This window comes from Podarcis cretensis, assembly GCF_951804945.1.
Source record: "Podarcis cretensis genome assembly, chromosome: 2".
In the NCBI taxonomy this organism is placed as follows: domain Eukaryota; kingdom Metazoa; phylum Chordata; class Lepidosauria; order Squamata; family Lacertidae; genus Podarcis; species Podarcis cretensis.
Window position 1 is genome coordinate 85,827,698 of NC_137171.1, and position 24,628 is coordinate 85,852,325.

Consider the following 24,628-nt stretch of genomic DNA (forward strand, 5'->3'; position numbering starts at 1 on the left):
TAGATCTCTCTCAGCATCACTACCACTATGTTACCCAATCCACCAGCAGTGTTAGACCTGCTCTCTGGTGCTAGTTACATATGTTTTATTTATTTATTTGAGGCATTGACTTCCCCTCCACTCCTGGAAAAACGACATGACACCCATGAGCACTAGATTCAGTTCTGGATCTTTATTTCGAACTAGAAGGACCAAGTTCCAAAGAGATCAGCGCAAATGCTCAACAAATCCAGATACAGATTATATACTGCTGGCTCCTTCTCAGTTTTGACATCAGCGAAGGCCACTGTCCCACAGGGTCCCTGCTACGGGCATTACTCCATCCAATTAAGATGTCACTTTTGAAATTACAGACTTATCTCCCTCACTTTGCTCTCTCCATCAGTGTCAAGTTTCTGTTGGCATTAAACAAATGGATTTGAATGGCCAGACACAACAACAGTGAGGGGACCATTAAAAGAGGATAATGGTGTAGGAGTTATTTGTCTCTGGTTAATTCATAGTGTCAAATGCCTATAATGTACCTGAGCAAGGTCAAGGGTGCATCGGTCACTAACCTTGCAAACCAGATTGTTTCATCCATCTGAAGGAGTGTGAGATATACACCGACTTGACTGCAGGAAAACAACACTCAGCTACTGAAGAGAACTCGCCTGCTCTGTAGGACAAAGATTATTCAGCACACACATAACTACAGCAAGCATTGATAACTTCAGGTGGTTGCACAGTTTAGGGCACACATTTTACTATGCAGCAGTGGTGCACAGAGCAACACAGCAGCAGTCCTGAGGTAATTTTTCCCCCTTTCTGCTTAACAAGAACTACCAAAGTACCCTGGACATTTGCAGTGCTCTTTTTTCAGCCGGAACTCGCTGGGACTCAGTTCCGGCACCTCTCAGGTGGACACCATTGTCATTCTAAGAGAACAAGAGATGTGTTCTTGGTGAGTTCCAGCACCCCTTTTTCTAGAAAAATAGCACTGATATTTGGATTGTCTGAATGTGTTCTTATTTTTTAATGTATTTATAAAATGATGTATATGCCACCCTCTTGCAAAACATCAGGGTGACATTGTTGCTTAGTTGTCCTAGTCGTGTTCGACTCTCCGTAACCCCATGGGCCAGAGCATGCCTTGGAAACTCTCACTTTCTTCTCAAAGCTTCTCCTTTTTTATGTCCGTGGAGTTTTCTTGGCAAATTACTGGAGTGGTTTGCCAGTTCCTTCTCCAGGTGGATCACATTGAGTGTAAACTCTCGGCTATGACCTGTCCGTCTTGGGTGGCCCTGCATGGCATAGCTCAGGGGTCAGCAAACTTTTTCAGCAGGGGGCCAGTCCATTGTCCCTCAGACCTTGTGTTGGGCCAGAATATATTGGTTTTTTTGGGGGGGATGAATGAGTTCATATGCCCCACAAATAACCCAGAGATGCATTTTAAATAAAAGGACACATTCTACTCATGTAAAAACACACTGATTCCCAAACCGTCCGGGGGCCGGATTTAGAAGGCAATTGGGCCGGATCCAGCCCCTGGGCCTTAGTTTGCCTACCCATGGCATAGCTTCTTGAAGTTATTCAATCCCCTTTGCCACAACAATGCGGTGATCCATGAAGGGGTAGGGTGACATACAGCAACATTAAAAAAAAACATTTAAAAGCCATACACCCTTACTTAACTATTCTAAGCCATTAATGATCCATGATCAGAGGCATTATCACTCTGAGTACCAGTTGCAGGGAATCGCAGGTGGGCAGAGTGCTGTTGCGATCAGGTCCAGTTTGCAGGTTTCCTGGTTGGCCACTGTGAGAACAGGATGCTGGACTAGATGGGCCATTGGCCTGCTCCAGTAGGCTCTTCTTATGTTCTTTTGATTGGACAGACTATTTGCACAGAAGCCCTGCAATTTGAATGTCTAATCTGCATTGGGATGTCTAAGGGCTTGCTTGCACCTCGTTCAGATGCCATTTCAGGAGGAGGAGGAGGGGGCTGCCAAAAAGGCTAGGGTGCTGCACTTCTTTACCCCTGTGAGCAGGCCGGCAGCACAACTGCATTCTCATCGGTCCAAATCCTTCTTAAAATGTGGTGTCCATAACCAGATGGAGCTTTCCAGATGTGGCCTCAACGGCGATATAGACGAAAATGGCTCTCTATGGCTGGAAGCAGTATACTTCTGAAGAGCAGTTGCTGGAAGCTGCAGGAAGGAAGACTGCCCTTGCGCTCAGGTCCTGCTTGTGGGCTTCCCACAAGCATCTGGCTGGTCACTGTGAGAGCCAGATGCTGGACAGCTGGCCTGCTCCAGCAGCCTCCTCTTCTGGGCTTATGTAGACCACTATGCTTCTATGTAGACTATTGGCTTTTCAAGCTGCCACACTGCACTGCCAGCTCTTGCTCAGCTTGTGGTCCCCTAAGAAGACACCTAGATCCTTTCCCACAGTTGGCCAGCTATGGAAGTCAAGAGTCGTTCTATGTAGACGTGTTATGTACGTGTTACATTTCTACTCTCTTTTCTTCCAGTGAATGCAAGGCAGGGTACATAGGATTCCTAGACAGTGTCTCATCATCCAGGCAATGACCAGAGCCAGACACACTTAGCTTGTGCAAGGTTGCATCACACATCTTCAGACCATGTGCTGAGACCGAGTAGCCTTCACTCAGTGGTATTTTCCTCTGTAAGTGCAGGTTGCTTATGCTACCCTCCACACTCCAAACTCTCCCTCGTAAGCCTTGCTCCTTTTTTCCCAATGAGAGAAAGGAAGGAAGGAAGGAAGGAAGGGGAGAAAGGGAAAGTCAAAGGCTACTATTGCAGCGTGCATGCAGGATCTGGATTACAGTACTTCATTTCTCTGTGTTGAAACCAATTTGCTGCATTAGATTTCTATCTCTTGCATGTCCACATTACCACAAGCCTCCCCCACTTTCCCCTTCTCCTCCTCCTCCTCCTCCTCCTCCTTCTTCTTCTTCTTCTTACCAAACAGACTCATCACTCTTTCCCACAGGATGAAAACATGGTTAAATACTTGCCATAAAAAAACCATTATGTGATGCAGCAGCCAAATGATACACTAATACTCCCAATGTAAGTGCTTTTTTGGCAGCTACTCAAAGGAACCAACCCAAAAAAAAAAAAAAAATCACATCGTTTTCAGACCCAGTGATAAGATTACACAAAAGAAAGCAAAATATACAAACTGGGTTGGCGATATATATTGTACAATAAATGGAGAAAAGCCCGGGATTCTTGTTGTTGCAACCTGTGCAGTTTACTGTAATCTTTCCATAAGGCATTGGTGCCAATAATTTGTATCCTTTGGGTATCCCTGAAAGAGCCAACGAGCATTAAGGATTTGAAAGATTCCTTTCCTGTGATTTCGTCTCCCAACTATTTCCTCTGTTCCAGAGGAGGCTTTCCGAGATGAAGCGGCAGCCAGTAGCAAACCTCTCTGATGCATCTTCCCGTCAGATGCACAGATGCAAAGTGCATTCCCTAATGAGAGACAGCAGTGAGGGAGAGAGAGAGATTCCTTTCTCATCAGAGAAGCATCCTCACTGGATGGCGAAATTTCCCCACTTGATCCAAGATGGCGCCACTGAAAGGGCTGCATTTTCCAGCTGACGGAGAAAAGTCCAACGACAGGAGGCAATCTGTAAGCCTTACACAGAGCAGAATGCCTGCAAATGTGGCATGAGAGGGGGTAAGAGAAAAATTGATCTCTGTCCAAGTCTAAATCCTCCATTAATACTTTAAAAAAAAAAAAAGTTTCAGTAAGTTACATAGGATGACCAGATAGCGAAGAATTGCATTCTTTCTTTCTTTTTTGTTACTGATAATAGAAATCACATGGGAAGCTAACTGACTGGCAAAAATGTGCAACATTTATCCCGATCCAAATCTTTGCACGGAGGTAAGAGGGTTCATACCAGTTTTCTCTAACAAATAAAACCTACACCATCCTCTATTATCGTGTGTCTCAAGTAGATCGTGGAGGTAAGAAAGGGACACCAGGGACGGAGAAACTGACTGACTAAGGAATAACTTAACTACAGGAGAGGAGAAACTTTTCCACTTTTTAAGGGCCGCATTCCCTTCTGGGCAATGTTCTGGGGGCCACTTGCCAGTGGTGGGTGGGGGCAGGCGAAGTGGGAGAAGTAACGAAAATAATTTTTATCTAGTTTCTACACAAAAGGGACACGGGTGGCGCTGTGGTCTAAACCACTGAGCCTCTTGGGCTTGCCAATCAGAAGGTCAGCAGTTTGAATCCCCGCGACAGGGTGAGCTCCCATTGCTTGGTCCCAGCTCCTGCCAACCTAGCAGTTCGAAAGCACACCAAAAAGTGCAAGTAGGTAAATAGGTACCGCTCCAGTGGGAAGGTAAACAGAGTTTCCGTGCACTGCTCTGGTTTCGGTGTTCCAGAAACAGCTTAGTCATGCTGGCCACATGACCCAGAAAAACTGTCTGCGGACAAATGCCAGCTCCCTCGGCCTGTAAAGCGATATGAGCGCCGCAACCCCAGAGTCGTCTGTGACTGGATTTAACAGTCAGGGGACCTTTACTTTTTTTAGTTTTTACACACTCACACAGCCGTCTCTCTATCTACTGCAGGATTATTGTAAAAACCTGCAGTTTTTAAAACATATATGGAATAGATGAAGAAAAGAATATATGGAGTTAATTGGGATATGCAGAAAGGGGGGGAAAGAGGGTAAATTCATGGAACCGCTGAAATAGGGGGATGGAAGTCGAAGTTCGATATGCGAGAACTGTTTTAATTTCTTTGTTGAAATGTTTCTTTGTTATAAATGAAAATTATAAATAAATAAAAGAAATATACTGTGGGCCTAAGATGGTCTTGCCCATCACCTGTGCTTGCTTCTTTGGTTTTGCTAGGCCCTAGAACCGAAGACAAGATTGAATGCTCGGCCGACAGGTGATGGTCCTCTCTTTTTTGTCTGAAGGAAGGCTATGGCAATTGAAAGAAGGGGGGAGGGCCTTATCTGGAACTCCCTCCCTGGAGAAGCTAGACTGGCTGCCCTCCTTGTCCTTCCGCTGGCAGGTGAAGATCTTGTTTCAACAGGCTTTTGGAAATGGACTGCTTTTAATAAATGGGCTGGTGCCATACTGTTTTTATTGTAATACAGTGATACCTTGGGTTACATAAGCTTCAGGTTACATACGCTTCAGGTTACAGACTCTGCTAACCCAGAAATAGTACCTCGGGTTAAGAACTTTGCTTCAGGATGAGAATAGAAATTGTGCTCCAGCGGTGCGGCAGCAGCAGGAGGGCCCATTAGCTAAAGTGGTGCTTCAGGTTAAGAACAGTTTCAGGTTAAGAACGGACCTCCGGAACGAATTAAGTACTTAACACAAGATACCACTGTAATTGGTATATTTGAAACATATTTTATAGAAGCATATAGTTTTAATTCTATTAACGTTCAATTGTTTACTGTTTTTTCTGTTTTTAGTGATTAATGCTTTTTTTCTGTAAGCCATCAGGAGGAAGAGGCAGGGTATAAATATAATAATAATGAGGATGATATCTGAGGGCCAAGTGTGGCCCTTCCAGACCTCTTTATTTGGCCCTCACAACTCTCTTCAGAACCATCTCTTTCCTCCACAGTCCGCACCCATTATTGGCCCTGCCTCTTGCTTACCCAGATTGCATTTTTAAATTTATTTATTTTTAAATGATATTTATTAAATTTGTATACTGCCTTTCATCTGCAGATCTCAGAGCCATTCATGACATATAAATACAATATAAAAGAACAAAATACGTGATAAAAATATGAACAAAAAACCCCACAAACCAATTCTGTTGCCTTGTGTATATTCTTTGCTGTTAACCATACCCCTAAGTATTTAACTTTCCCCCCAGTCTTTAAACTGGATATATATTGTAATATACTCTTAGCCTCCTCTTTCATATTTTTTACCAGGTTTTACTTTGATTAATTTTAAAGCCTGCTATTTCTCAAACCACTGTGAGCTTGGGAAGGTTTGAGGCAATGGACTTTAGGGAATCAAAGCACTTGTAGAAAAGAGCTTGCTGGGGGTTATAGCCCTCCAACGCCTAGAAGGCCACAAGTTCCCCAGCCCTCATGTGAAAGAAGCATCCCATCCACCCCTGCTTTACATGCGAACAGGGCTGAGACACATGAAGAAAATAAATGTGGCTGCCCTGAGACATCTAGTTTGGTCCTTAGTGGGAAAGGAGGGGGGAATACCACAAATGCTATTCCCTGACCACCAGTATATGGTTATAGCAATGAGTTGTAGACCAAGCTGTTCTTCACACCCATTAGAATTTCACCCAAGCTCCTCAGAGCACATGATAGCCCACTGGCCCGGTCCAGGATAGGGAACCTGTGGCCTTCCAGGTTTCTCTGGAGTACAACTTCCATCATCCCTGATTGGCCATGCTGATGGGAGTTGGAGCCAAGAAACACCTGGTCCACACTGAAATGCAGTGAAGACACTCTGCTGAAATTCATTCGGAAATCTCGTTGCAGCAGACTGAAGTGAAGTGCAAAATGCCGTTCGTTCACGGCTTCCATTGTGTCTCTGAAGTTGCACATTGCCTTTGTCTTTGGTTGTTCTTGTTTATCTCCACCATCTTTGTCGAGTGCCCAGTGGACACATTCATTCCCTCCAAGGCGCACAGCAGTGTTTTTAAACAGATACCTGTAACCCTAATGATGGCCCTTTAAGGAAGAAAAGGCAGCTAAATTAAATGCAGATGGCATATTACCACACTTGTTTTAAATTGATATTTAATTAAAAAGTTAATTATTAATTAAGTTTATCAATCGCACATCAGTTGTTCGATAGAAAAGGGCTCATTCATTTAATTATCTGCGTGCAACCGATAGTATATGCTTTTTAGCCAGGCAAGGTTATCTCTGTATCTCTTCTAATTTAGATCAGTTTAGCTTCTAATCTATCCAGGGTGCTTCCTTTTTCAGGCTTTTGATTTGATCTATAAATGTTTACTTACAAAACTGTTAGGTATTAGTGGCTGATCAAATAAAGGAAAGAGCATTGGCTGCGTTGCAATACATTCTCTTAAGGAGCCCTGGCACAACGCTCTGTTAGAAAGAACAGCTAAGGGATTTTCTCTTCTTTTTTCTTTCACAGTGCGCCTGCTATAAAAGTTTCAAGGAAGATAAATATCCACTCAGAAAGTCTGTTAATAGTCCAAACAAATGGAGGTCTTCAAAGGATCCCAGACGCAGGACAGACACTACCACAGGAGTAAACTTATTTGCTCCCTTTCTGCACTGAAGCCCTAAATCAGGGGTCAGCAAACTTTTTCAGCCATGGGCCGGTCCACCATCCCTCAGAGCATGTGATGGGCCAGACTATTTTTTTTTTGGGGGGGGGGGGGAATGAACAAATTCCTATGCCCCATAAATAACCCAGAGATGCATTTTAAATAAAAGGACATATTCTCCTTATGTAAAAACACACTGATTCCCGGACCGTCTACAGGCTGAGAAGGCGATTGGGCTGCATCCGGCCCATGGGCCTTAGGTGGCCTACCCCTGCCCTAAATGAATCCAAGTCAAATCAGAATGGCAGCATGAGCACCATCTGCCCAAAATTATAACAATGGTCAAATGCTGCATTCAAATGGATGGATAAATGATAGATAGATAGAGAAATGATGATAGATAGATGATAGATATAGATAGATAGATAGATAGATAGATAGATAGATAGATAGATGATAGATAGATAGATAGATGATAGATAGATAGATGATAGATAGATAGATAAGAAAGAAAGAAAGAAAGAAAGAAAGAAAGAAAGAAAGAAAGAAATGCACACACATATACACAAATGTTTGCCCTTGGGTACATCAAGGTAAGATTGCAAACTATAGTGTATTTTAAAAATGTTTTTTTTTTATTTTAAAAATCTACATAATCACCTCCCTCCTTCCTTGTACGTCTTGAAACAAGCTAGTCTTTCTACCTTTGACATGTGTTCCTACTACAATTGTACATTACTAAAGGCACGTCACATTCAATAAGGACAAAATAAGAACGTGCTGGATCAGACCATTGGCCCATCTAGTCCAGCACAGGATTAGCATGTGACATGCCTGTGAGAAACCCAAAAGCAGCACCTGAGCATAGCAGCCCTCTCTCTCCTTGTGATTCCCAGCAACTGGCATCCAGACTTACGTTGCCTCTGACAGTGGACGTAGAACATGGACATCATAGCTAGTAACCTTATCCTCCATGAATTAGTCTAATCCTCTTTTGGAGCCATCCAGATTGGAGTCTGCTACTGCCTTTTGTGGAAACGAATTCCATTGTTTGAACCATGGGCTGCATGAAGAAGTATGTTCTTTCGTCTGACCTGAATCTTCCAACATTCAGCCTCTCCAAAAGCTCTTTCTACACTTTTTCTATGCCATGCCTAATGTCATAAATCTCTATAATGTCACCTTTACTTGCCTTTTCTTTAAACTAAAAAGTCCCAAAGAGAGATCCGCCTGGTTTTGCAGTCTTGAGAGCTTGAAAACGTGGTATTTGAATGTCTCAGGGAACACATATCCCCATATAAAATGGGCCTACCAGGGGCATTGCCAGGACCTGAAAAGAGCTGGGCCCAGACCTACGGACACAAATTTGCATAAATATTGCATGTACTGATTTATATACATATATGCAAATTTGGAATTTCATGGAAAGCAAGGCAATTAATTCCCCATCCAAAGCACCCAAATCATTTTTTTCAACAAATTAGCACCTCGAGTCAGATCATTCTGATCAACTCACACAGCCCCAATTAATTTCCCACACGCATGATCCAGATCCCGTTCCAAAATCAAATTCTCTCTAGTTACCCAGATCCTTTCCTCTTCAAAAAACCCCCCAAAGAAACCATGACTCAATGAAGAGGGTAACGCGGCAACAGAGCTGCTACTGCCAATGATCATCACACTGTGAACTGAAACTGCAAATGCCCCTGGGGTTCATTGTGGGAAGGGAATGACATCATTTCCTTTTCCTTTCCAGGGACCTTGGGCTGAAAAAGAAAGCTGCCCATACATACCAGTTGCTGCCCAGCTCCTCTCTGCTTACGTTAGCAGACAGCTGATAACTGGCACTAAGGGCCAGGGCTCCACAAATCTGTTTTGCCTGTTCACCTATAGCAAGCAGGAGCCCCCTTCCCTCAAGTTCTCTGTGAATGGCAGAAAATGCCACAGAGGGGGAGAGCTACAGAAGTAACAAAAAAGGCAGACACCGCTTCCTGCCCCTCTCCAAATACAGAGGCTTCCCCACGTTTGCACAATGGAGAGCCAATATTCTCAAGAAAATCGGCTTAGCCATTAGAGGCCTTGTCTCAGAAAAAAATATTATCAGCATAAAATTTCTCTCATTTGACAAGGTCCAAAATAGAGCCGTGGTGACCTTTAGGGACTGGTCTATAACCAAACAAATTTTAGCCAATAAAGACAAGCTCCAAAAGGCTGGACTGTTGGTGATCCATCTTTTCGAAGATTTCAGTGACCCTGCACTGCTCATAGAAACACACAAGTCTGTTAGACTAAAAACAAAACCGGTAAAATCTAACACTGCTGAGAATTGCAAGCCGCGACAGCCAGAAGCAGACAAAGCCCTCCAACAGACGGTTAAGCTTCAAAAAACCTTATCCTCTTTCGAACCAATGGCTGCAATGACTTCTGCAAACATGAGGTGAAGCAAGAACCTCCACCCAGCCCTTCAGTCCTATGGCATGTGTAGAGGACATGAGAATTTCAGGATTTACAGGTGCTCAATTTTATTGGGGAAAGGCTGAGGGGGGAGGGCTGTAATGAAATGCATATGACGCATTCTTTTCTTCACCCAATTTTTAGCCAAATCATACCCCATAGTCTTCTGAAAACAATGTCTAATTGCCCTTCTGGAGTATAAGCACTGAATCTACACTTTGCAAAAGAAGCATGCTGGAAGAACAAGGTATGCATGGAAGTCAATGGAGTCTGAAGAAATCCATTACCTAAGTGGGGAGCTGATAGGGTGACACAGGTGCAGAAGGAGCCATCTGCCACTGAAGTAACCCCTTCTTCCTCAGCTATAAAGGTAATGAGCAGAGACAATGGTTAAAAAGAGAAGCCATAGGAGATGAGTGGCGAGTACTAGCCCATTTGCAATGCATTCTCAGCACTCCTTAATGGTTTGTCAAACAGCTCTTACTGTCAGGAAGTTCTTCCTAATGTTTAAGGTGGAATCTTCTTTCTTGTAGTTTGGATCCATTGCTCCGTGTCCGCTTCTCTGGAGCAGCAGAAAACAACCTTTCTCCCTCCTCTATGTGACATCCTTTTATATATTTGAACATGGCTATCATATCACCCCTTAACCTCCTCTTCTCCAGGCTAAACATGCCCAGCTCCCTTAGCCGTTCCTCATAAGGCATCGTTTCCAGGCCTTTGACCATTTTGGTTGCCCTCCTCTGGACACGCTCCAGTTTGTCAGTGTCCTTCTTGAACTGTGGTGCCCAGAACTGGACACAGTACTCCAGGTGAGGTCTGACCAGAGCAGAATACAGTGGCACTATTACTTCCCTTCATCCAAATCAGCTTCAACTGCATAACTGGAATTTGCCAGTACAGTAGTACCTCGGCTTACATACGCTTCAGGTTACATACGCTTCAGGTTACAGACTCCGCTAACCCAGAAATAGTGCTTCAGGTTAAGAACTTTGCTTCAGGATGAGAACAGAAATCGCGCTGCGGCAGTGGGAGGCCCCATTAGCTAAAGTGGTGCTTCAGGTTAAGAACAGTTTCAGGTTAAGAACGGACCTCCGGAACGAATTAAGTACTTAACCTGAGGTACCACTGTATGTGATTGAATCCAACCCCAAAGTAGTGACAGTCTGGAAGCACCCATGGTTCAGTTTCGCATTTTGATAAAACTTAAAGTCTGTTCATACCTCAGCAACACACAAATACAACCCCCCCCCCACACACACACACTACTTATCTGGGTAGGAATCCAGTACAAAATCTTCTTTATTACCTCAAATAATACTTTCACTGTTTTCTTTCCTATGATCTCAGAAACGGATCCTTGGGAAACACAGTTTTTCTGTACCAGCTGTCAAATTATGTGGTCATTCATCATCGCAGGAACTACACTTTAAAATGTCAAATACGACAGGGTGAACTGGTTCGGCTCAAATGGAAAGGGATTCACCCATCAAGCAAAATGCAATTCAAACTTTATTTCAGTTTTCAGTTAATATTTGTTTAAAGGGGGTGGGGAACTCTGTGTGTGTGTGTGTGTGTGTGTGTGTGTGTGTGTGTGTGTGGTCATTTGCCTTTTGAGTCTGTAATGTTATTAGGGCATGAATGTTGAAATCGGAAAAGAAAACAAGTGAGATTTTTAGGTTCAATTTTGCGGACTTTGATGTAAGACATTTTACCCGCTAGGGAGATGATTACTGTTGTAAGCCTTAGGTTGGAAATATACAGACTTCCTGGAACAACTTTTTGGAGGCACCAGCTGTCCCTGTTCACAGAGAAAGAATGTTACTTGCCCTGAGCCTTAGGGAGAGAGTAAGCTATGCATTTAAATGAATAATAGTACATACAGGCATACCTAGGCTCCCTTGTGTCCTTGGCAAGGGGCTGTATTGGTGTCCCCCCCCCCCAATTTCTTGCACCCAAGGAGATGCATTGGTGCCCCACCTCACCATGGACCAGAAACTCGGTTTGCTTTTCATCACCTTTAGCTCCCCACCAGTGATTTTCTCCACGGCCCAGAGCAGTGGAGGAGCAGCCCGGGGAGCATGCAAGTTCCTAGCTACTCCAAGCCACAGTGGAGAGGTGTGATAAGTTAATTTATGGAAGTTTAATTTATGGAAGGTGGAAAGTTTCATGCCACCCTCTCTGCCCAGCAGCCCCCTGCACTGCCCCTAAAATTCCATCTGCCTTGGGAATTCTCCCTTGCCCCACGTCAGGGACTGGCATCGGAAGGACTAACTCTGAGGAGTGGGTGGAAGAGGTAGCAAGGGCCAGAGGCTGAGCCAGGGAAAGGGGGTAGCCATTTATGGGATTCTGTGCCTCCCATAAGTTAGGGGCTAGAGCTGGAGAATGGAGAGGAGTCTGAGCAGGGGGAGGTGGTCAGGATGTGGGCGAGGACAGATAGACTATTCCAAGAGCAATGGGAGAGACAGTGCCTGAAGCGGAGGTGGGGGGCAGAATCCCCTCCATCCCTACTGGCTGTCCCCCAGGACCAGAAGGAGCTCGAAGAGGCTGGCACAGCAACAATTTCCAAGTAGAAGTCGCAGCTTGCTCCTGCTTGTGCTGTCAGACAAAGGTACTTAAGTTTGGGTGTAGGCATGGCCACACCAATGTTCCAACAGACCAGCTCAAGCTTGTCAGGAATGAGCCAGCTCTAAGTGAAGGTTTGCAGCTAACTGCAGAAAGCAGCCAGGAACAGAGAGGCTGCTTTGATGTTAGTCATACAGGGGAGACCGGCAGCTGCATACTCTGGCGCCTCCTGACCGTGACGTGCAAGACAGTAGCAGAGAGCAGGCTAGAACGCAGTCAAAACTCGCCAGAAACACAAACAGGCGGGAAAGAGTTAAGAGACAGCCTCTCAGAGAATGGAGAAGAGGCGGGAGCTGACCCACTAAGTCCGAGGAGTTGGTGAATGGGAGGACTGCAAGATAGGAAGCAAAACAAAAGGTGTAAGAAGCGAAAGTTCAATATCTTCTGTAGATACCAGAAGGAGGCTTCAGAAGGGTCAACTTGAGTAATGGTGCCGGAGGCTTTGTTAGAGCCATCCGGTGCTATCTGTTTGTTTTGTAATAAATCCACCTTTTTAATTAGCTACGCTTACTGTGTTATCAGGGACGCAGGTGGCGCTGTGGGTTAAACCACAGAGCCTAGGACTTGCTGATCAGAAGGTCGGTGGTTCGAATCCCCGCAACAAGGTGAGCTCCCGTTGCTCAGTCCCTGCTCATGCCAAGCTAGCAGTTCGAAAGCACGTCAAAGTGCAAGTAGATAAATGGGTAGGTACAGCTCCGGCGGGAAGGTAAACGGCGTTTCCGTGCGCTGTTCTGGTTCACCAGAAGCGGCTTAGTCATGCTGGCCACATGACCGGGAAGCTGTACACCAGCTCCCTCGGCCAATAAAGCGAGATGAGCACTGCAACCCCAGAGTCGTCCACGACTGGACCTAATGGTCAAGGGTCCCTTTACCTTTACTTACTATGTTATCAAGCTGGGAACCTGGACTCCTGACAAAGCCCAAGGAGGGCGCCTGCTGCTTAGTCACCAGAAGTGTGTGTGTGCGCACCTCAGAGGCTATTGTAAGTTTGTGCTTTGTCAATAAAGAATTAAGCTACTGGTTGTTTGTCATCTTTGGGCTGGCTGTGCTTAGGACATCCCTACATGACACCCCACATTGTTGAGGAGGACAACGCACGGCCCTGCAGAGAGGCTTGGGTGGTGCAGTGCCGGTGGTTCTGTGGCAGGAGGTGAGGAACAGGGAATGCTCCATGTAACTTTTTAAAAGAAACTCATTCATCTATTTCCATTTCTGGATGGCTTCCTATTAAACTTCTCAGAGTGATTTAACAACAATAACATTGAGAATAAAAATGTATAAAACATTTTCACAGACAAAACATTTCATATACAGAAGAATTCAAATCCCCACAAACACACACAAAACCCCCACCACCCCATGACCGCTTGTCAACTTATTTTATGATCAAAGGCAATCTGAGGTTTCAAGTGACCGGGGTTCAACGATTCTTTGTTGAAAGAATGCACAACAGGGCCTTGCATACGATTAGTGAGGCGAAGAGACCACAATTTAACCGACTGTACATGAAATCCACAAACGCCCTCCAGATATGTAAGACTTTCCCCTCTTGATTTCTGCACTCCATGTCTAAACCACGTTTCAACACAAATGCAAGAAGAAAGGAGGAGGGGTTAGTCAAAATCAATGGAAATTCTAAACATTAATCTTGAGCAAATTAGGAAAGGATTGGTTTTTGTAATCTGTCATTCTTAGATAGCCCTATAGATGTTTTGTTGACAAGTTTCAAAGCTGCAAACCTTTCACACACACACACATAAAATTAAGAATAATTAAGACCGAGTGGCTAGACAGACAGTCAACTATACTCATAGATGAGGCTGACATTTGCTGTATAGATTCCTGGTTTGAGCTGTTTAACCAGCACCTGGAAAGAAGAAAAATGGAAGAACTGTGAAGAACCATATACTGGCTTCCCAGACCTAGATCCACTGAAAGAACAACAGTGCCTCTCCTGCCACTCTCTCACATATGCACCATTAGACAGCTGTTAAGCAAAGCAAGGTGGTGCTACCCTTTGGAGACTCCTGTCAATCAACAGCAGGGCTGCGGAGCATGTGCCCCTCCAGATATTGTTGGATTTCAAGTCCCATTAGCCCCAGCCAGCATGGTCAATGGCCATGGATGATGGGAGTTGTAGTCCAACAGCATCTGGTTCCCTGCCCCAATTTCCAGCTTCATTAACTTATCACATACAATATCTTTTGTATTAAAGCCTACTCTTATGCTCATGCTAACATTAATATTCAGTTCAGAGATTATGCCAACATTTTCCCTCAAGTAAACATATAGGGGGGAAATGAAAGTGTTGGAAAGTTTTATTAGCAGGAACAGGAAGACACTGAAACCTGAAATCCTTTACTCACTTGCTGTATGTAACACCCTCTGACCTCCATAGAGCTTATTTCTGAGGATCAGGCTCTAATCTTCTGGCCATAGATCTTTCTCGAACATTTCACATGAATTTTGCATCATGACCTAATGTGTTTCATCCCCAGTCAGCCTACACATGCAACTGCACAATTGCATATTAAGCACTGGGGGTGGAGGAAGAGACAGGTTCGTTTACTGGGCTCATTAGAGTCAGGAAATTCCAGAATGACACATCACCATTGTTGTTTTTTAAAAAGATTTTTTTTAAAAAAATCAAATAATTATTTCTAATTGAGAAATCTCATGCTGGCTCCGGAAACACATGACCCCAAACAAGAGGATGCAATTGTATTTCCTGCTTATACCAAATCTGAGTTTGCAATGCCATGCACATATACCTGGGAGTAAGTCCCACTGAAAACAATGAGACTTAACTTCTGAATAAGCATGTACAGGATCATGCTGCTAGCCTTTAACCTACCCAAGCAGGTCAGCCGCAATCATAGATGATCATAGAATCATAGTTGGAAGGGACAATCAATTCACCATAGACATTTCAACCCAGATTCTTCTTTCCCTTTCCCCGTGTTCCTTATTTATTAAAGGCGCCACACCCTCCTCATCACCCTTGACTGAAGAAGTCTTCAAACAGACCTCCATCTTCTGTCACCTTGACATCTCTTAATGCCTTTGTCTGAAGGCTCCTTGAGCCTCTTATCTTCAGCCATTACCAATTACACAGTGCAACTGTTAACCCTCTCGCAGGGGCAAGAAAGAAAAACCGAAGCCATTCTTCTAAAATGTGACTGCTCCTCTGTCCTATCAGTTGTCACCTTGCCCTATTGAAGGTTCCTCCTCCTAATCTGTGATCTAAACCAACCTGACACCACCCTTTGGGGTCCTTTCCCTTCGACTTTACAACTTGCTATTGTTATTTATGACTTAACTAGCTACCTCTGGGCTTCATGGCCCTCCTTGTCAATTGCCGTGGGATGCCGTTGATATAGGAAGTGTGCTACGCAAGACCGTGCAGTGGTGCCTCCATCTCTTTAGGGGTATGTGCTAAAGGTTTAAGAAGAAGAGGAGGTTAACTGTGGGCTTAACCTTTCTAAGCCCCTCTACCTTCCTGAAGACAAAGACGCAAGCTCCAAACATGCATTAACTTCTCTGTGCATTTGTTTCAGGAGCGGGCCGTGTTAAGCAAAGGTACGCCAGTCGATAATAAACCTGCTCCACAGTGTCATTTGTGGGTGATTTGAAGAAAAACAGACCATGTAATCAGGTCTAAGGGGGTCTATAATACCAGCAGACGCTAGTGCTGTCAGCTATAGAAAATAATTAGAATGTTATCCCTGTGGCAAGCTGAATGTAAATACATCTAAAATACAACATAATGACATTCTCCTCTGTAAGCCAGGGGATCTGCTTCAAATAAAAGGGCCATTAACACAACAATTAAAGCCAAGGGGGCTGGTTAGGCCGGGAGCCCTCAGCCTGGTGCAGGGTGAGGCAAGCGAGCATGGGGTGTAAATCTTTTGCCATTGCAGCCAGGAATGTGACTATTAGCCCTCTTGTGACCCGAGGGCTTCCCAATAATGCATCTGCTCTCTGTCAGGGCCAGGATTTCGTAACATCTTTCTGCAGTGTGCAAAGGCAAGGGACTTTTCCACAAAGCGGTGCTAAGCGAGGATGGGTCACGGGTGTGGCCACCTCAGTGGGGCTCAGCACGAAACAGTTCTCACCCCACCCCAGGCCTGGAGAAGTATTTAAGCACATGCTTTTTACTAAGTAACCTAGTTGATACAACCAGGGGGTTTCTCTTTAGCTTAAACTGAAGCATGTGTTTCATTGTTCCGGGGAGCCAATACATTGCTAGAACTACCCAAGAAATATTTATTAAGGAGTATTCCAGAGTACAGCTTCCCAAGAGGAAGGGTATCTAAAATAGACTTGTAGTGGAGAAATTGCATGATTCCACCCTGCCCAGCTGCTACTTGGCTATGATCTCTGAACTTCACTTCTCCTTTTGCAAAATAAAAATAATAACAGAAGCCTAACTAATACTTATTTTCTGTATTTAAACATTCATACTCCACCTTTCATTCAATGGAATAGGGTTGTTGCAAGACTGAATGAAACAAATAGGGTGGGGGACATTAGTTGTTGTTTTTAATAGGGGAAGGATCAGGAGATCTGGAAAATAGCAGAAAAATCTCATTGCTCAGGACCTCTGGGTCACCCCCTGGAAGTCATTCCTCAAGGAAGTGGAGACCATGGTCCATGGAAAAGGGCACTGGAAATTGTAGTCTTGTGAAGGGTAAACTACAGTTCCCAGGATTCTTGGGGGGGGGGGAGCCATGTGCTTTAAATGTGTGGTGTGTATGCAACTATAGAATCTTCACAAGGATGTAAAATGGGAAACTGACTAAGGTCATTTAACATTTAACTGATATTTTCTATTGTTGGACTTATCCATTGCTCACTGCAAAAAAAATAAAAATATCTCTCAGTGACTTACAAAAAGATTAAGCACCAAAAAAGGCATAACATAAAACAGATGTGTGAAACCACTGGCCCTCTATAGTTGCTGAACTACAACTCCCATCATCCGACATATAACCAAAACAATACATTTCAATAAAACCATTTCAATAACCATAAACAGGACCAGCAGAAGCCAACAAAAAGCTTCAGCAGCAAAAAAGAAGAACTTCAGCAGCATCTCGGTCCCATCTGGATTAAGCTTCATCCTATTGGCCTTCATCCAGTCCATTATTGCAACCAGGCACCAGTTCAGCACATCCACCGCCTCACCTGCAGAAGATGAAAAGGAGAAAAAGAGCTATGTGTGTTCAGCATACTGATGAAAGTGTGCTCCAAAACTCTGTATGACCCCACGCAGCGGTTTCATGTAGATGTTAAACAGCATGAAGGACAAGACCAACCACTACAGTATCCCAAACCAGAGAACCCACAGGGCAGAGCAATATCTTCCAAGCACCACCTTCTGGAGCCCACAACCCAAGTAGGAGCAGAAACAACACAACACAACACACAGTGCCCTCACACTCCCCATGTCTTTCTCCTGACAAAGTTCACCATAAAGGGCGACCAAGGCAGTTTCTGTGCCCAAAGTAGGCCTGAATCCTGATTGAAATGGATCTAGAAAACCAGATGTTTCAGACTACAGCTCCTCCAGGAAATCCTCCAGATAATTTGGACCACAACTGCCACCATCCCTTACTATTGGAAACATTGACTACCCTGAAATACATTATTAAGCTCAATTGAACCTGGTCATGTTTAACTTTCTCTGGTGAACAAACCGATTCCCCCATCTCTCTACAGTATTAGAAAAAGGGGTAACAACCTTCAGAAGAATGTTTTTTCCCTTCTCTTCTCATATTTGGCAGGATAGGCTGTTGTCCATATTTAGGGCACTGGGTTTAGGTGTTTCAGAAGAGTAAAGTTGAATTCAGGTGAAGAATCATCATTGAATGCAAGTGTGAAGACTGACCATGGCCTCTGGCCTGCTCTGATCCGGGAGTGGGGGCCACCAGATTTTGTTCCACTCCAATTCCCATCAGCCCCAGGCACTATGGCTAATGGTCAGGGGGTGATGGGAGTTATAGTCCAGCAGCACCTGCAAGTTCCCCACTCCTGCTTTAGCTGAACCTCTGAATAGGATCTTACCCATAACTGGAGCTTTGAAGAGAACCAGTGCACAGTCTGTAGCCAGAAAGAGCCAATACACAGAGCTTATACACAGGTTGATTCTGTTCAGACGTTCAGATAAAGACGCAGAGGTGGGAGGTGAAGTGGTGGGCACAATCCCCCCCCCCCATGTTCAACATAGGTGAATTGGTTGTAGGAAGTGAGCTACAACCAATCCATTGCTATCCTTATTGCTATCTCTGTCCAAGCCCCTGGAACAAACAGCAAGTCAGTGCTTCATTTACATGCAAAATGCCTAAGGGGAAAGAAATTAGGACACGGATTGACAAGCCGACGACATGAAGAATACTATAAAGTAAACAAAGGGCATACAGTGACTCTTGTTCTGCAAGAAAATATTTCCTAAAAATAAAATACACGGGCCATTGAAGAACCCAGTGGCCTCTCCACTAAAGCACCACTGTATAATAATAAACAGGAAATCTCCTGTGCTGCTCAGCCAAACAAGGGGGGAGTGGGGGAATCTGAAAATGACTACCAATGGAAGAATGTTTCCAAAAGAAAACTAAAGTGTCTTCACTTTTCAAATGGGTTATGGATCTTTCTTCCTTTCCAGCAGCCGCGAATCCCATCTGGTTCCTGTTTCTATTTGTCAGATCTCCCAGAAACCTCCAAAACTCATGGGCAGCAGCTCAGCCTTCCCCCAGGCGTGGTAGACTCCTTTCCAAAGCAACTCATGGAATGGCATTTATTTCCAGGTGGGCATGCTTGGAAGTAAGAGGGCAGGAGATGCCTGGAAGTGTCTCACATTTATTCCCCCTTTATTTCCCTCTGCTGTCTGAAGATGAGAATCTTAAAATATCCTCCACCTGTTGCTCTTGCACAGCCAACACCCATTTCCATCTGGTCATATTCAGCAACCAAGAATTTGGTATGGACTCTAATGATGCTGCTGGCTTCCAACTCCTGAGAAGTCAGATGCATGGTGTGCCAACTCCCATGGTGCATTTTCAGACACACAGACCCTTAAAACCTGCCATTTCCTTCCATTCATCTTGTCCGGTACTAATTGATCCCAGCGTAAAGGGTCTCAGGTTCAATTCCCTGCATTTCAACTTAAAAGAAGCTCTGTTAAGGCTGTGAAAGGACCTCTGTTTGAGTCCTAGAAGAGCTATTGCCAGTCAGAGTAAGCAATACTGGACTATATAGACAAATAGTCTGACTCAGTAAATGTTATTACCTATAACTGAGGGGAGCTTGGCATGTCAGATCATCACAAATAATATGACTTGGAATTAACAGGACATAAAAAAACCAACAGTTTTTCTCTGGTGCAACTTTCCTTCCAATATGCTTTTATTAATGACTTGTATGACCTTGTGCAATAAATCACTTCATCAATAAGGAATAAACACCCTTCATATTCTATTTACAAATAAATCCCTCTTGCACTGTGCTTTAGTTCAGCAAGTGTATTGAAGTGTGCTCTAGGTCTGCATTTTGTTTCCTGCTATTTAGATTTTGAGCATTTTTTGTGGTTCCCAGACGAAAATACCGAGAAGAAAAGCATACGGAGACATCCTAAGGGATTCTGGCTTTTTCCATTGGGGGGAGAATGCAGGAAAACATGACTGGGTACCCAAAGAAGTAGCAGGCTGCCAGCTACAGCCACAAAGAGAGGGAGGGAGGGGGGAGGGAGGGAGAGCAAGAGAATGCAAAGCAGAAACTCTTGGTGACCAAGAGTTAGTTGGGTCCTCCTCATTTAAGGGGAAAGTCCGTTCTGTTCTCTTTGTCTGCTGCACACCATATCTTCAAAATGATATTAGAAGCAAGATATTCACAGGAAAAATCCTGCCCTGCAAAGCTTTGGTCAAAACAGTGTGCTAAAAGATGTGTGCAATTTATATCTACTTAGTAACAAAGTGGATTCTCCACCTCACACTTGCCAATGGAAGATATAATATTATGCAAAGGAACTCTTCTTATCCCCTAGATTATAGTAACCTACCGTATATTTCATACGTTGTAATAAAGAAGAAATGGGACGCAGGTGGCGCTGTGGGTTAAAGCCTCAGCGCCTAGGGCTTGCCGATCGAAAGGTCGGCGGTTCGAATCCCTGCGGCGGGGTGCGCTCCCGCTGCTCGGTCCCAGCGCCTGCCAACCTAGCAGTTCGAAAGCACCTCCGGGTGCAAGTAGATAAATAGGGACCGCTTACCAGCGGGAAGGTAAACGGCGTTTCCGTGTGCGGCTCTGGCTCGCCAGGTGCAGCTTTGTCACGCTGGCCACGTGACCCGGAAGTGTCTCCGGACAGCGCTGGCCCCTGGCCTCTTGAGTGAGATGGGCGCACAACCCCAGAGTCTGTCAAGACTGGCCCGTACGGGCAGGGGTACCTTTACCTTTACCTTTAATAAAGAAGAAGAAGAAAAAAAGGAAGAAGAAGAAGAAGAAGAAGAAGAAGAAGAAGAGGAGGAGGAGGAGGAGGAGGAGGAGGAGGAGGAGGAGGAGGAGGAAGAAGAAGAATTCTGTACAATCTCTGCAACTAGAATTCTTAAGACCGTTAGGGAATACTTTGCAGGTATATTAGGCAATGAGCACCACAAGCTTTTGATTGGGACTAATACAGTAAGATGGATACATTTAGGACATTGGAATGGAACTTACAGAAGACATCAGGAAGTAGCTATAAATCAGTCCAGCACAGTCATAGAATAGCATCAGTTCATGGGGGAATAAGGAAAGATAGCTCTGAAAGGGGGCTATGCTGGGACAATGGAATCAGGAAGGACCTCATGTAACCACAGCAAGAGGATTATAGAAGCTGCCTTATGCTGACTCAGACCTGTCATTGGCTCTGGCGCCACCTACTGTTGGCCTCCCTGCCTTCTCCCCACAAGCTCCAATGGGCACTAACCACCACTGACGACAACACTAGGTAGAAGGAAGCTTCCTAGGTCCCTAAAATCAGTTTAGGGAAGCGCTCATGTCCTTAACTCAAATGATTTCAACAGCTTCATTCACATCAGTGCTAGAACTCTGTGGAGAGGTTTGGCTCAGACTTGTTGAGGTTCTGGCTTCTTAGGGCATCCTCCCCCCCAATCCTTCCTATGAAACCGGGGAGAGTCCCTTCCCTGCAATTAACAAGCTCCAGATAGAACTTTCTCATCAGAATTCTCCCTTGTCAGCATTCTTTTTAATTAGTACATTTTCCATTTTCTGTGAGAATCTATTATGAGAACCAATTCGGCACGGGGACCAGTTTTGTGGGGGCTTTGTACTTAAAGGAGATGATCTGTCACTAGAACCCCTTTTAAAGTGCCACGTGGCTCTTCATCTCTGAAACGCATCTGTACAATCTAAAATTTTACTTTTAAAAAATCAAACACATACATTGATGGAGAGAGTCACAGTTGTTCTTATCTGGCAGGCTAATTATGTAGAGGGTTTTTTTAAAGTGACTGAATACACACACACACACTATAGCATGACTTCCTTATCAACTATATAATGTTTCAAATGAAGCCAAGACTTGCATATTCTGGGTATTATGCTAACTATGGAAGTTTGAACACACAGCACAACCAATGAACTTTGCTTTCTCCACAGTCATTCTATACCATTATATTTCAGAATGGCTACGTGAAGGCAAGAGGCATAAAAAAAGAGGAACTGACACATTACATGCAAGGATAGTGTCACACATATTAAATAGCTGCTAAATTCCTATTAAATCCAAGGGTTAATCCACACAGATCTGATATTTGTACTAGAACCCTGGCAGGAGGAAATACAAAATGTTACTTAATACATTCGCAGCTTTCCAACTATGCTAGGAATATTGCTTTTTTAAATTGCTGGCAATTCTCAAATTTCAGGCTACATAAATGCTAGCTCGTGTATCCCATTTCTCTTATGTAAAGAGAGAGAAAGAGAAATAAAAGATGCTCAGCTTTGATAGTGCTTCTCACCTGTCGGGAGAAGTGAGAGTTTCTCGATCCACGGCAAGCAGACAGTCACGGCTGCGGCGGCGGCAGAAGTCTATTTCAGGGGAAGCCAAAGTGGGGCCCTCCAGATGTTGCTGGACTCCAGCTCACAGCAGCCCCAGCAGCATGGCCAAAAGAGGATTAGACAAAGTCATGGAGAGGAGGGCTATCAATGGCTACTAGAGATGATGGCTATGGTCTGCCTCCATAGTTGGAGGCAGCAATACCAGTTGCTGGAAACCACAGAAGGAAAGAGTGCTCTTCTGCTCATGTTCTGCTCCTTGGTTTCCCACAGGCATTTGGTTCTCCACTTTGAGGACAGGATAATGGACTAGATGGCCCATTGGTCTGATCCAGCAGGCTATTATACAGTAGTACCTCAGGTTAAGTACTTAATTCGTTCCTGAGGTCCGTTCTTAACCTGAAACTGTTCTTAACCTGAAGCACCACTTTAGCTAATGGGGCCTCCTGCTGCTGTCACACCGCAGCCACACGATTTCTGTTCTCATCCTGAAGCAAAGTTCTTAACCTGAGGAAATATTTCTGGGTTAGCGGAGTCTGTAACCTGAAGTGTATGTAACCTGAAGTGTCTGTAACCCGAGGTACCACTGTATTCTGATTAGTCAGGGATGATGGGAGTTGTAGCCTAGAAAACATCTCCAGGGCACCACATTGGCTATTGCCAATCTATTTGGCATTGCTTGTGGTGTGCAGAAGTGCCAGGTGTTTACCTTCACCTCACCCCACAGTTTTCTCCACACAGCACCCCTTGACACTCACAGAAGCACACCCCAAAGGACAGTACACCCTTGGAGGGCTCCTCAATACATAGAAATTGCAATGGGGCAGTGGGCATTCTGGTTTTGACTAGAGAGGAATAGGGAGACATCCAGAAAAATGACAAAATGAAGACCTGAAACTGTTAACAGGGCCAGCACCTGAGGTAAACTCCAAAATGGTGTCCCCCCTTCTGCCAGGGAAGAAGGGATGAGGGAAGAGCTACATCAGGAACAAGGTGTGTGTGTGTGTGTGTGTGTGTAAGAAAGCTCAACATCAGGATCTGCCACCCCAGTGGATCTTGCCACCTGAGGCAGTTGACCCACTTGGCCTCATGGGTGGGCTGGCCCTGACTGTTAAGATGCCACTACTGAGTCCTGCAGTAGCACAGAGAGGCTGTCAAGAAGACATCAAGAAATATCTGCCATCACCCCTCCCTGTGCTCCAAATTCTGAGCTTGTCCAAATGAGCTCCTGCTGCTCAAACACTGCAGCAGACTGAAAAACACATACGTGTGCCCAGAAAAAAAACGCCCTCCTAAACCCAGGCTAGCAGGCAGGTTGTTTTCTTTCAGTCCTGTGGGGCAGGGACCTTTGGTGCCCAAGCCTGCTGCTTCCTTAGGGCAGTAGGAGAAGGACTGTAATTCAGAGGCCCATAGAGATCAGTGATAGAGCATCTGCCTTTCAAGCAGAAAGTCCCAGGTTCAACCCTTAGCAACTCCAGGCTGGGCTGGGAATATCTCCTGTCTGAAACCCCAGAGAGCTGCTGCCGGTCAATAGACAACACTGAGCTAGATATCCTGTTATAGGTCAGCTTCCTGTGTTTCCTAGTTGTCATTATTAACATGATACTGACACACTCATTGTGTGCACTGTGAGATGCATCAATGGACTAGATGGACCAATGGTCTGTCTCAGTAAAAGGCAGCTTCCTATGTTCCTAGTTGCCCTCAGCTTTGCACAAGCTCCCCTCCACCCCCAATGCTGGTTGAGAGGCTCAGGTTGTTGCAGCTGTCTTTGGCCCTCCAAACCTAACAATGGGAGTTTGGCTGGGCTTCAGAAGGACCTCCATGTGCTATTTTTTCCAGCAAGCTCCTCAACAGGTAACCTTTCTGCCCCTCTGTGTCCCGAATGCTGAATACTTTTGCTCTCTTAGAAAGGAGTAATCAGAACCATTCGGTTTTCTTTCAGCCAGCCTGGGCCCCAGGTGGCACAGAGCCATTCTGTCCTTTCAGAAACCCTCCCTCGAGCCAGCCAGTCCCCAGTCCTATTCCTTTTGGGACGCGAACGCCTTGTACAAGGAGACTTGGTGACGTCAACGCGAGCCCTATTCAATTGTCCCCAGTTATTATGAGAAGCAAAGAGTAGTTTATATGCCACACCTCGGTCGTCAGGAAGTCAGAAAGCATAAATCTCCACTGTGAGGGAAGGCAGTTTGTTTGCAATTCACTCATTTCTTAAAGCTGGAACAGCAGATGA

General features: G+C 44.8%; 1 long non-coding RNA gene across 1 annotated transcript in view; it reads right to left on the bottom strand.

Annotated features, from left to right (window-relative positions):
* Positions 1-17,334: 17,334 nt before the first annotated feature.
* Positions 17,335-24,628, bottom strand: part of LOC307210600 — a 54,595-nt gene continuing 47,301 nt past the window's right edge. Inside the window, exon 4 of the long non-coding RNA XR_013836075.1 lies at positions 17,335-17,532. This is a non-coding gene — a long non-coding RNA (uncharacterized lncRNA). The remainder of the gene's footprint in view (positions 17,533-24,628) is intronic.